The sequence below is a fragment of the Leiobunum rupestre genome, chromosome 7 (assembly GCF_980474605.1).
Source record: "Leiobunum rupestre chromosome 7, qqLeiRupe1.1.hap1, whole genome shotgun sequence".
NCBI classification, from domain to species: Eukaryota; Metazoa; Arthropoda; class Arachnida; order Opiliones; family Sclerosomatidae; genus Leiobunum; species Leiobunum rupestre.
The window spans coordinates 49950991-49962276 of record NC_143390.1 but is presented as its reverse complement, the minus strand read 5'-3'; the positions used below and the strand labels follow the sequence as shown (position 1 = coordinate 49962276).

Sequence of the window (11286 nt, the reverse complement as noted above, 5' to 3'; positions counted from 1 at the left end):
ATTTGAAATCGCGCCAGCTATTTTGTATGAAATATGGTTTGGTGCAGCATCTTTGGTTGTAAAAGTATTTATGGAGCTCAAGGAATGATATTTAATCGCTTTCCAAAGAAGAGAACTCGCCTTTGGGCAAGAATAAAACACGGAAAAAATTGGAGCCCAACGCCGAGTTCGTAGCAGACATTTTCGGAGCTTAGGATACTGACTGGATTCCAACGCTAAATTTACCATCTAGTATAAAATAATAATAAAAATAAAAGGCAGCTAGATAAGAATAAATATGAAATTGGTTAGTTACGATATATTAAATGAAATTGGTTCCTAAACTTAAGCCTTTTTAGTAACTTAAATTTCTAGAGATTATTCGATTATGCCTTCTTTCTAGGAAGAGTATAAAGTTTTTATGAATGAATTGGTTCACCAGCAAAGACTTTCACTACATTTTCATAATAATTACATGTCACTTGTAGAGATATAACCATAGAAGATAATATGGAAAACTATTCTAAAGAAGTTGAAAACTCGTTCCACCGTTCACAACCACAAGATAGTATAAAAAGACAACCATATCACCAATAGAGAATTTGCATGAAAATTTTATCCAGAAATGAATGGAAATGTGCCTACGGAAGTTAACCTACTACCTGAGGCTTTTCGATTAAAGTTTTGTTCTAAAGGAACCCAGACAGACTACATGAACCTGAATTTGAGAACCGAACTTTACGAGAGATATTAGAGTACTGAGAGAGAGGAAACAAGGAAGATTTGGGGAGTAGAAAAAATAAGAGGCAACGATGAAATGACAAAGTTTTATTATTATTTTAAAAAAGGAAGCTTTTTATTGTGGATTAATTTATCGCTGTCATGATGAGACTGAAAGTCCAATTCGAGTCTTAAATTTATTCCCGAGTCTACAATTGCAGTTGAGCCCAAGCTGAGCCTTATATTAGACAGAATCATTCCAAAAATTAAATCATGTTTAAAATTTGTACCGATGTAATTAAACATTTTTAAATATTACGAAGTAATTAACTAATTTTCTTCAAAAATGTTTTTTAAATTTCTAGATTTGTTGGTTTCTAACTTACAACAGGAGCTGTTTAATATTCACCAACAATATACCATAGAAAAATAGAATATATTTTACATTTCCATTTCACAAAATCAATGTTAGAAATCTCACAATTCTAATCTGAGTCAAATATTAATGTATAAAAAAAACTAAAAGAGCTTAGAAAGGAACTTTGTTTTAGCTGTATAATTTAATATCAAATTGAAATTATTTTTAAATTTCCTATAAAAATAAAATACAGGAGTTTAGAATTTTCAATCTCTTAAAACTTAAATCCTTAGTAATCCTAATGAAGTGGTTTGAGTAAACCATATCAGTTAATTTTCCACTCTGGTGTACCTTTCCATGTAAAAGAGTAGCGCACCTACATGACTCTGATGTTATAATATACAAAAAATATATAAACCATTAGAAAAATTGTAGAACTTGCTAATAAGTTACAGAAAATATAAGAACACAATTATACCCAATGAGCAATAACCAAATCGCAAGCCCCACCACAAATAGTTCTATAAAAATTGTCAAGTCCGAAGCGTACCAGCCCGGGTTCAGCGGTACATTTTGAACCGTGTGCCAAAAACACTCCTATCTTTAAAATATCAAGTACCATAACCACAAGGTAACTGACGAATCTCATAGACGGGTAATATCTTGATTTGATGTAAAGAAACTGCCCATAAATTAATTTATTTAGAATGAAAAATTAGTCACGAATTAAAGCAGGAATAAATTAATCGATATCACTATCAACTCACCACACTCGATTCTAACTCACCGATAATATCGTTCGCTTCAAGATGGGCCACTGCTTTTTCAAAACCTTTGAAATGTTTATTGCTGTTGTTGTCAATGATCAATTTTTCATATAATTGTAAATTTCAACAGATGTAATTTGTAGTAGAGTTGAGGAAAGGGTACGGGTTTTCCTGTAGAATATTTTATCTGGTTGTGGAGCATCTATCCCGCATAAATCTATTCATTAAAGATAGAAAATGTTTAATGACTTAAGTTATTAAAACCTAGCAGTATTTTTTTAATCAACTTACCTTGGAAAAACTTATGAACACCACTACCTAGCAAAATTTCAGGCTTGTTCTTTTTGGATTCCTTTGATATTGTAGTTGGAGCTTTTCTTTTACAACAGCATTCCTCCAATAACCATTGCACATATCAAATTCTTAAAAAAATTGTAGAGCTTCCTCAAATTTTAACAAAATAGTTTTATGTGCTTTCCAACGTCTGTAAGGCCAACAACATACACGTTTTCGTCAAGGCCTAGATTTTCATCATGATCTAAGTCCAGCAAACCGTATCTGTTACCACTTACATGTAATATTGTCTCGTTTTCGATCTTTTTTCTTTAATTCAGTAATATAATCACTTTTTTTCATTTAAATTTAATTCCTAAACTTGTGTATAACACTTTCAACGTTTTATTATAAGTTTCACTAAACATTCGTTATCCATAGTTAACATACGGAGAGAGATGGCGTCGTCTGCTTCTAAGAAACATTGGACCGTAAGCGCATGCGTGAAATAAAAAGCAAAAAGGTGTATTGACCTTCACATGGCCAACTTCGCGCGCTCACTACGCTCGCACCAGGCGGCCTACCCAAAGAATTTCAAATCCATGTATTGGCGCGAAATAAAAGTTTGGTTTTTAGTGTCTTCGACGGCCGTCGGGAGCGCTACTTCCGGACCTTAAAGTCGGCTAATTTTACGATATAAATAACATGGTTTTCTATGGCGCGAAACTTGACCATAATGAATACATAGTACTGGAAATTATTTAAATATCAGAAAATTGTATTTATTTTATACTTAGGTTATAACTTAAAAGTTCAATTTCCATAAATAACTCCTCAAATACTTCATTACTTAGGTAATTTTTAAATAGTTTGTATGAATAGTTAAGCTTTGTTGGATTTTAGATTTGTTGTCTTTTAAAACAATTTTCGCGGCGGGAAATTCGAACACTTGATAATTACTTAATGCTGAATGATATTAGATTTATGTAAAAAGATATTTATTTCATTTTTCAATTATTATTTAAAGTTGTTACATATCAATAATTTTTGTATAAATTGCCCAAAAATGCCTTTGAGTTGCGTTCCCTATGACCCATCTGTAAAAGGCAAAACACCTGGAGTTTCTTTCCACGAGTTTCCTTCTGATGGGGCGTTGAGAGGCATGTGGCTAGAAAATATATCTTGGGATAATTTTCAAATAAATGACAGAATTGAGCGTTGTATGTAGTTTACATTTTTGTGAAACAGATTACCGTAAAGGTCTTAAATTACGAACGCTGGAAAAAACGGCAATACCTACGGTATTCCCACAGTTGTAGCCAACCTGGTCAGTGGCAGTCATATTGCTAGTAGGCCAAACAGGCAAACCCTTATGTTATTAGGCCTAACTCCCAAGGGCGCGGGTGGTGGCACCAGAGTGGGAGTTGGTATAAAAGGAGGTAGCAGAGAGAGAGATAGGGCTTTTAAGAGCATAGAGGCAGAGCTGTAGAGTCAGTGGTTAGTAGCAGTCAGAAACTACTATGGGAGTGGTTAACTCCCAGCTAGCCTGCTAGTCAGTTGTAGTTTTCCCCCAGTGGCTGCCAGGTTGCATTCTCTTCCCTTGGTGGGAAGAGAATCAGCTAGAAATTAGCGAAAATATTGAATCTCCGTGTTGCCGAAACTTACCAGGTGTCCAATTTTGCATTGCAATTTTAATCTCCCTCATGCCTCGATATCTGCCAAATTTATCTGTGACAAAAAAATACCACCCATAGTTGATAACATAACTAGGACAATTTGATTTGAGAAAGTAAAGGAACTAGTTTACAAACCTCAATCGAGAAAACTTCTGAAAATGTAAAGGTCTTTAATTTTCATTATGGATTTTCATATTTTGATCACCATACACCAGTGATACTTCATTGTTTTCCAGGATTCTTTCATATCTACCAGTGTTCATTCATATCTACGAGTATTCATATAATCATATTTACCAGCGTTCATTCATATCTACCAGTATTCATACTTTTTTACCAATGTTCATTCATTTTTTCGTTCATTATTACTGTTATTCCAACTATATGTCTCTAAAATTTAATGAAAAAATTCAATTATTAACTTTAACGTCAAACAAATTATTTTATAAAAATATTAAAAGTATTTTTTATGCTCATTACACTAAAATTTTAGTTGCATCACTTTAAATAGCAGTTTAATTGTTTATCTACTTGAAATCAAATAGTTTAAAATCCAAACCAAAACGTTTGATGAAAAATTCCACATGTCGGTTAGTTTACATTCCATTCTAAACATGTGATTTTCACTGGCGCCTGAGCGGTGGCACTTTTGGAAATAGTCGATCTCGGCGGAAAAAATGAATTAGAAAATTTTGAAAAGGGTTGTAAATCATGGAAAAGGGTTTATTCTACCTCTGACATCGACGAATATATCGAATAGTTTTCCATAAATTACTTAAAAGAACTAGAGATAATTTATAATAGGGAGTGGAAGGCTCCCCCTTTGGCTTTACTAAACGTATTGTCGCTCAAACAGTACGTCGCGTTGCATGATTTTCCAGCTTTTAGGCCAGGCGAGTTTCCGGTCACATGACAGCCCCTCGATTTTCATTGGGTATTGTTATTTTGTACTAAAAGATTCTGCCACTCTGATTCTGCAGCCAACTTCCAGTAGTATTCTTATTCTCTGTCGAAGTTATTGCCGCTTTCAGACAAAATTTTAAAACCTAGTTAAATTTAAAAAGAGTGATATAGAACTATACAACGAAGCATAAAGGTAAATATAGAATGCTTTGAAAATTATATTAATTATTTTCAAGTTGTTATGGTATTAATAATATTTTGGATTTTAACAGAGAAGCCAATTTTAAATAGTGCAAGGCTTATTTAGTCTTGCCTCTTGAATGAGCTAGGTATGCCTCAACGGATTTCTTGCAAATATGGCTCATGCACATCAAAACAGAACTCGACAAACAAACAGATAAATGGAGCTCCTGGGGTGTTTTTCATAAAGTTTCCACCCGTTAAAAAAGAGACTGAAAAATGTTTACGATGGGTACAAGCCTGTGGCCGAGAAGATTTCACGCTAGCCAATGTTTCTCGTGGTACTTACATCTGCTCAAGACATTTTTACAGTTTAAGGGGACCAACAGATGAAAACCCAGATCCCATACCGTTAGCTACTCTTTTGGATCCTAATTTTGCTTTTCATAATCAAATACATCAAGTAATACACATTGCAACTTTCTTTTCTTTATAATTATTGAACTATATTATCATATCTTTGTAGGAAGAAAGACTTCTAGCCACCCCTCAAGAAAAAGTAGATTACAAAACAACTGAACCGCAGGAAGCGCAAGAAACAATGGATCAAGGAGCAGCCGAACCTCAACCTGCGTCTCTAGAAAGTAACAGTCTGAACTTGAAAGGCTTGTTACCACCAACTGGATGGTCAATGGAAATTTGTGAAAATGGTGTCATCTTTACTAAACATAGAAACAGAGAAATAGTGTTATCTTGTGAACTTCTTAAAAATGATACAATTTCCAATGGTAATGATGATCAGCTTGTTAGTATTACAATTATTGCCTTAGGTAAAAAAATACCTAGTGATAAAATTGATAAGAATTTGGAAATTCAGTGCAATACAGACGTATATATCTTTTTAAAAAGGTTGAATTTTTTCAAAATCTGTCCTGGGAATAACGATGAAGATCTCGTTACACTTTACAAAGAGCGACGACCAAACAACCATAAAACGAACAGCAACTACTCTGAAAATTTAAAATCTGTTTATAGTAATAGATGCGAAGGTTTTTTTGAAGTTTTGAAGAAGAGATGCGTTGCGTGTCAACTTTATCGCTCAAGTTTGCGAACCCTACGTTTGCGTTCCAAAGTTCTCACTAAACAGTCTGCTAGCGCGAAAGCCAAGTCCTCCAAAGTTAATAAGAAGTTTAAAAAAAAATGCCATTATCAGAGAAGGGAAAAAAAGAACTTTCAGATTTAAAACGGCTATTTAAGGAAAAAATGAAGAAAGAGAAACCAGGATCGTTTATGTCAATTTTCATTAAGCAACAATTACATGCTTTGGAACGATCTAAATATGGCATGAGATGGGACAGTTTTTTTTTGAAGTGGTGCTCCTACATGAAGAATAAATCCAAATCTGGATACGAAACCTCCTTACGAAAATCTGGAATAATTACACTTCCTACAACGAAAACATTGTACAATCATGATCACACTTTGCAAAACAAATCTGGATTTACTCAAGATGTTTTTAATGAGCTAGTGAATGTTACTAACATTGATAACCTTCCAGAACACAAGAAATACTTTGCACTTCTTTTAGATGAAATGTCCAACAAGCCAGATTTAAATTGCCACAAAGACACTGGGTACCTTACTGGTTTTACCGACATTGACGATTATCATAATTCTCTTAATGAAAAGGAGCAAGAATTGAAGGGTATAACTACACCACCACTCGCAACGAGTATTCTTCAACTTATGCTTCGTGGCATTACGAGCAATATAAGAATACCATTTGCCCATTTCCCAACAACTGGTGCTACAAGTGGAGAACTATATTCTATTATTTGGGAGGCCATTAGTTTGTTGGAGAATAATGGTTTTCGAATTTTAGCTGTAGTCGGAGATGGGGCCTCAACAAATCGCAAGTTTTTTCGCATGTGTCCCAATGGTGAAGGAGAAAAGAGTGTACCCTTTGTCACTTGTAATATACATGCCGCTGATGAAGAAAGAGATATTTATTTCCTATCAGATGCCCCGCATCTGATAAAAACTGTTCGGAACTGTTTCAGCAACAGTGGCGCGCATTCGATGTCTCGTTATCTGTGGAAAAACGGTGAAGAAATATCCTGGAAAGCGATACTACGCCTTTATTACTCTCAACTACGAATGAAAGGCCAATTTAAACATTCATCAAAGCTCACGTATGCTCATGTATTTCTGAATGGATATTCAAAAATGAAAGTTAATTTGGCCACTCAAATTATGAGTGAAACTGTAGCCTCTACAATTGAAACACTATTTGGGAATGAGCGATATCATGAAACGATAAACTTTATAAGGACATTTGATAAATTTTTTGATTTATGTAATGTCAAGAATTGTACGGAAGGGTTGAGGAAAAGAAAACCTAACAAGAGAGTTTACCAAAGTGAAGACGATGAACGTTTGAAGGTAACTAAACAAATTAAGGGTAGTTCAAATTGTTCAATAGTATAATGGTAAAATATTACTTTTAGTGGCTGAAAGAAGATTTCATAAAGTATTTAGATGAATGGGAGAAAGATGTTGAAAGCCGGCTGGGAGATTTTTCAAAAACAGAGAGGAGTAAGATGCTCTTGAGTGCAAGTACTATCGAAGGTCTACGAATGACAGGTCTGTAGAAAAAGCTGTGTTATCTGTAATTTGTTAAATTTCAATTCACAATTATAGCACTATCAACAGTAGAAATTGTGAAATACCTTCTCCAGAAAGGGGCCAAGTTTGTATTAACCCAGCATCTAAACCAAGACCCGTTGGAGCGGTATTTTGGAAGGCAGCGATGTGCAGGCGGTCGGAACAGCAATCCCTCAGTTGCCCTTTTTGAAGCCAACATGGACAAGTTAAAAGCCTTATCAGGATTGGTTATTGAGGCAGTTAATGGAAATACCACAATTTCTGAGAAAATGATTGTGTAAAATTTTTAATAGCTTAATCTATCACAATTCAAGAGCTACAGTTACAGTTAATAAACTATTTGTCTTAAAACTTTGGAAATTTTTCATTTGACTAGTTTAAAAAATTAATTTTTTTTAAAAATTAAGAACATTTGGTTTAAATTTGTTTAAATATCACTTAACGCTTCAAAGTTTAGGTACATTTGAAGTGATTTCAAGTATTGCTTGATGATCTGGAGTTTCATGGCTAGTAAAGGTGGCTGTTTTTGGAGTTTTTACGTTCTTCATTACAGGTATATTTTTAGCTGGTAAAAATTGTTGGAACAGATCTAAATCAGGGTCATCATTTAAGAAATTGAAATCCGAAGTATCATGAAAGTTAATTCCACTCGGAGTTAAAATGTTACTTTCATTAATGTGTAAAATAGGGATTTCGGGTATTGCTTGATTATCTGGAGTTTCGTTACTGGTAAAGGTGGCTGTTATAGGAGTTTTCAACTTCTTTTTACTGTAAGTCTTCTTCACTTCAGGAATATTTTTGGATGGTAAAAATTGCTGGAACAGATCTAAATCGGGGTCACCATTTAAGAAATGGAATTTCAAAGTATCGTCCAAGTTCATTCCGCTATGAGTGAAAATGTTACTTTCAGGAATGTGAAAAGTAGGGATTTCTGTTACTTTATCCTGAGTTTCATTTCTTGTAATGGTGGTGGCTGTTTTAGCAGTTTTCAACTTTTTAACGGTAGTCTTTGGAGGCGCTGTTTTTGGAGTTGTTCTTTTTGAAGTTGAGGTTTTCGGGGTTGAGGTTTTCGGGGTTGATGTTTTCGGCATGATGATATTCTCGGAATCTTTGCTCTTCTCCATCAGATTTTTCCGTAGTGCTTTTTTTGCTCTGATAGCCTCTTTCGTGTTGTATTAAAATTCTTCTAAAATATCCCTCACCAAACATTTCCCTCAAGTATTTAAAAATACGTCTAGAAGTTTTAAAAACCATTTCTTACCCTCCATTCCATTGTATATTGCTTAACATCTCTCTGCGATTTCTTCATTTTGCGTAATATGGTGTTTAGCTTTAACCTTTAAATCTTGACGTCGGATTTTTTTCACGTCTAGGTCATATATGAGATCAGATACCCTTTTAATGAGTTTAATAAGATTAAAAAAACCATCAGTAACCAATACCAGCCCACCCCTTGATAACTTCATGGTCCATGATTCCGTTTCATCTTCAAAATTCATATTGTTGGGAACTTCATTCTTGACTATTGATTTGGCTAGCTCTGACGGACACCTCCTTTTTATTAGAGAAAATGCACAAAACCCAGCGACATACCTTGTTACTGCAAGATTTTCTGGAACCTTTGTGTTTGTGATCACCCTTAGTGGCTTAGTTTTATTAGCAGAGTCAATTGAGGCTAGTTGTTTTTCTATTCTTATGGCTTTAGTCGTTTCTTTCGTGAGTGCAGTATCAACACCTATTTCCATTTGTACCATTAACTCATGGTAAATTAAATTTAGGAAACGACTTACAAGATTTTTTTGAATTTGTTCTGATACTTCTTTAAAATTTGGACAAATTTGAAGTAGGAGATGCCGAAGCCCTTGTTCATTGCTTTCCGTTCGTTCATGCACTAATAGCTTGTGGGTTTCTTTAAGATACTCATCCCTCGTAGTGTCTTTAAATTTAATGTGTTGGACTGCAGTTGTAAGGTAATTAGTTATTTTTTCTCTGTTGTAACTTAAAACCAAAACCTCTTGTAGTGTCTTTAAAAATTGGTCTATAGTCTGCTTTTCCAAGCGAAAAGCAAATTTCTGGGTGACAAGTTTTGCCAGGGTACACTCCAAAGAATAGTTCACTGCACATAAGAAAGTACATTATGATATATAATACAATAAAACAGGTTAAAAAGTAAGAGAAATAATTACCGTTTAGAAATAATTCCATTTCAAATGAAACTGCTTGCAGCAGAACCTGACACGAGGCTTCTCCTCGACTGCCGGCCAATTTTCAAATTTTTTAATCTAACGGCTTTCTCTTTAGAACCGCCCCTTTAGGGAGGTTACAAACGTGCCATTACCGGAAATCGACCTGGCTAGTTAGTTTTAGCAGACGACGTTGAGCTACATTCCAAACCCCACCTTCCACTCCCTATTATAAATTCTCTCTGAAAGAACGAAAAACCATAATCGTTCCATTCGATTCTATACTAATAGTTAGGTCCGGAGGTGGCTCCAGCGCCTCCGTAGCGGCAAAGAACGAATTTCGCTATTTTTGATCTTTTGGGTAGGCCGCCTGGTGCGAGCGTAGTGAGCGCGCGAAGTTGGCCATGACCTGGATCTTCGTTTTTGTTTTTTCCAACATTAATAGGAGCAAAAAAAAACGCTATATCTACAATACGCATTGTTTTCCACTTTGGAATACAAAAGCCATTCAAATTTTTTAAACCAACTATATTGAAAACTTCGATTATGACTCGCAGCGGACGTTGCGGGAAATTTAAAATTTGGTTCAGGTTTCCATACCCTTTTCAATATATCCAAATCTTCCTCAGAAATTAATTTTCGTTCTTTCAATATTGCAATATCGCCAGAGTAGTCAATAGCTAAAGACTTACTATCTTCTTTCAGATGATCCTCAATCGTCGGATTGGTAATTGAAACATAATCCAAATTAGTCACTACGTCGTCCGTAGCCTCGATTTCCGCAGCCTCGGCCTCGCCATTGCTTTTGTCATTTGAACAATTAGTTATCGATTTTTTTACGAAATAATTCAGTAAAGTACCACTTATAGCGCGTTTTTTATCAGTCATAATGATAATGATAATTTCAACTTGATTTTTCAAACAAAAAGTACCTCGGATAACAAATTTTCCTTAACGTTGAAGACTCTGAAGAGTACCAGAGAGAATTTAGATAGGGAGCGGCAGCTCCTACCTTTAACAGTACAAAAAGGGATGTCGCCCAAACACACGGTCGCGTCGAGATTATCTGGTCAGGTTAACTTCCTGTCACGTGTCAACTCCGTTTTCTCCTAGATTCTTATTGGTTGCTTTTCTTTTGATTTTACGCGTATAACTGCAGCGCCATCTGGCAGCGGTATAGAGAACGTTTGATCATTTTCATCATTCTGCATTCTATCGAGCGAGCGAATTTAAATTTTCTCTGAAATATATTCAAATTTGCTTACGATTTGGAAGGTTTATTTTCTAAAGGTAAATATTCATTGCGTTTAAATATATCAACTTTTTCCAATTTTAATAACATTATTAAATGGTTGTATCTTATAGGCGAGTCAAATATTTATCAAACTATCCAAGGCTTAAAAAAAGCCTCAGCGAAATGAGCGAATTGTCTGCAAATATGGGTCTTGTAGTTCCAAACAAAACTCGACTAATAGACAGAGACCTTGGAGTCTTTTTCAAATAGTTTCCATCAGCAAAAAAGGAGACCGAAAAATGTCAACGGTGGGTTCAGGCAATGTGGTTGAGAAGATTACCTTATCCGA

General features: G+C 34.8%; 1 long non-coding RNA gene across 1 annotated transcript; it reads right to left on the bottom strand.

Annotated features, from left to right (window-relative positions):
- Positions 1-3132: 3132 nt before the first annotated feature.
- On the bottom strand, positions 3133-4003 carry LOC149936655 (uncharacterized). Its single transcript, XR_016472318.1, has 3 exons — positions 3909-4003; positions 3763-3825; positions 3133-3265 (listed from the first exon to the last, which is right to left on the bottom strand). It is a non-coding gene; the product is annotated as an uncharacterized LOC149936655 (long non-coding RNA).
- Between the last annotated feature and the right edge of the window lie 7283 nt (positions 4004-11286).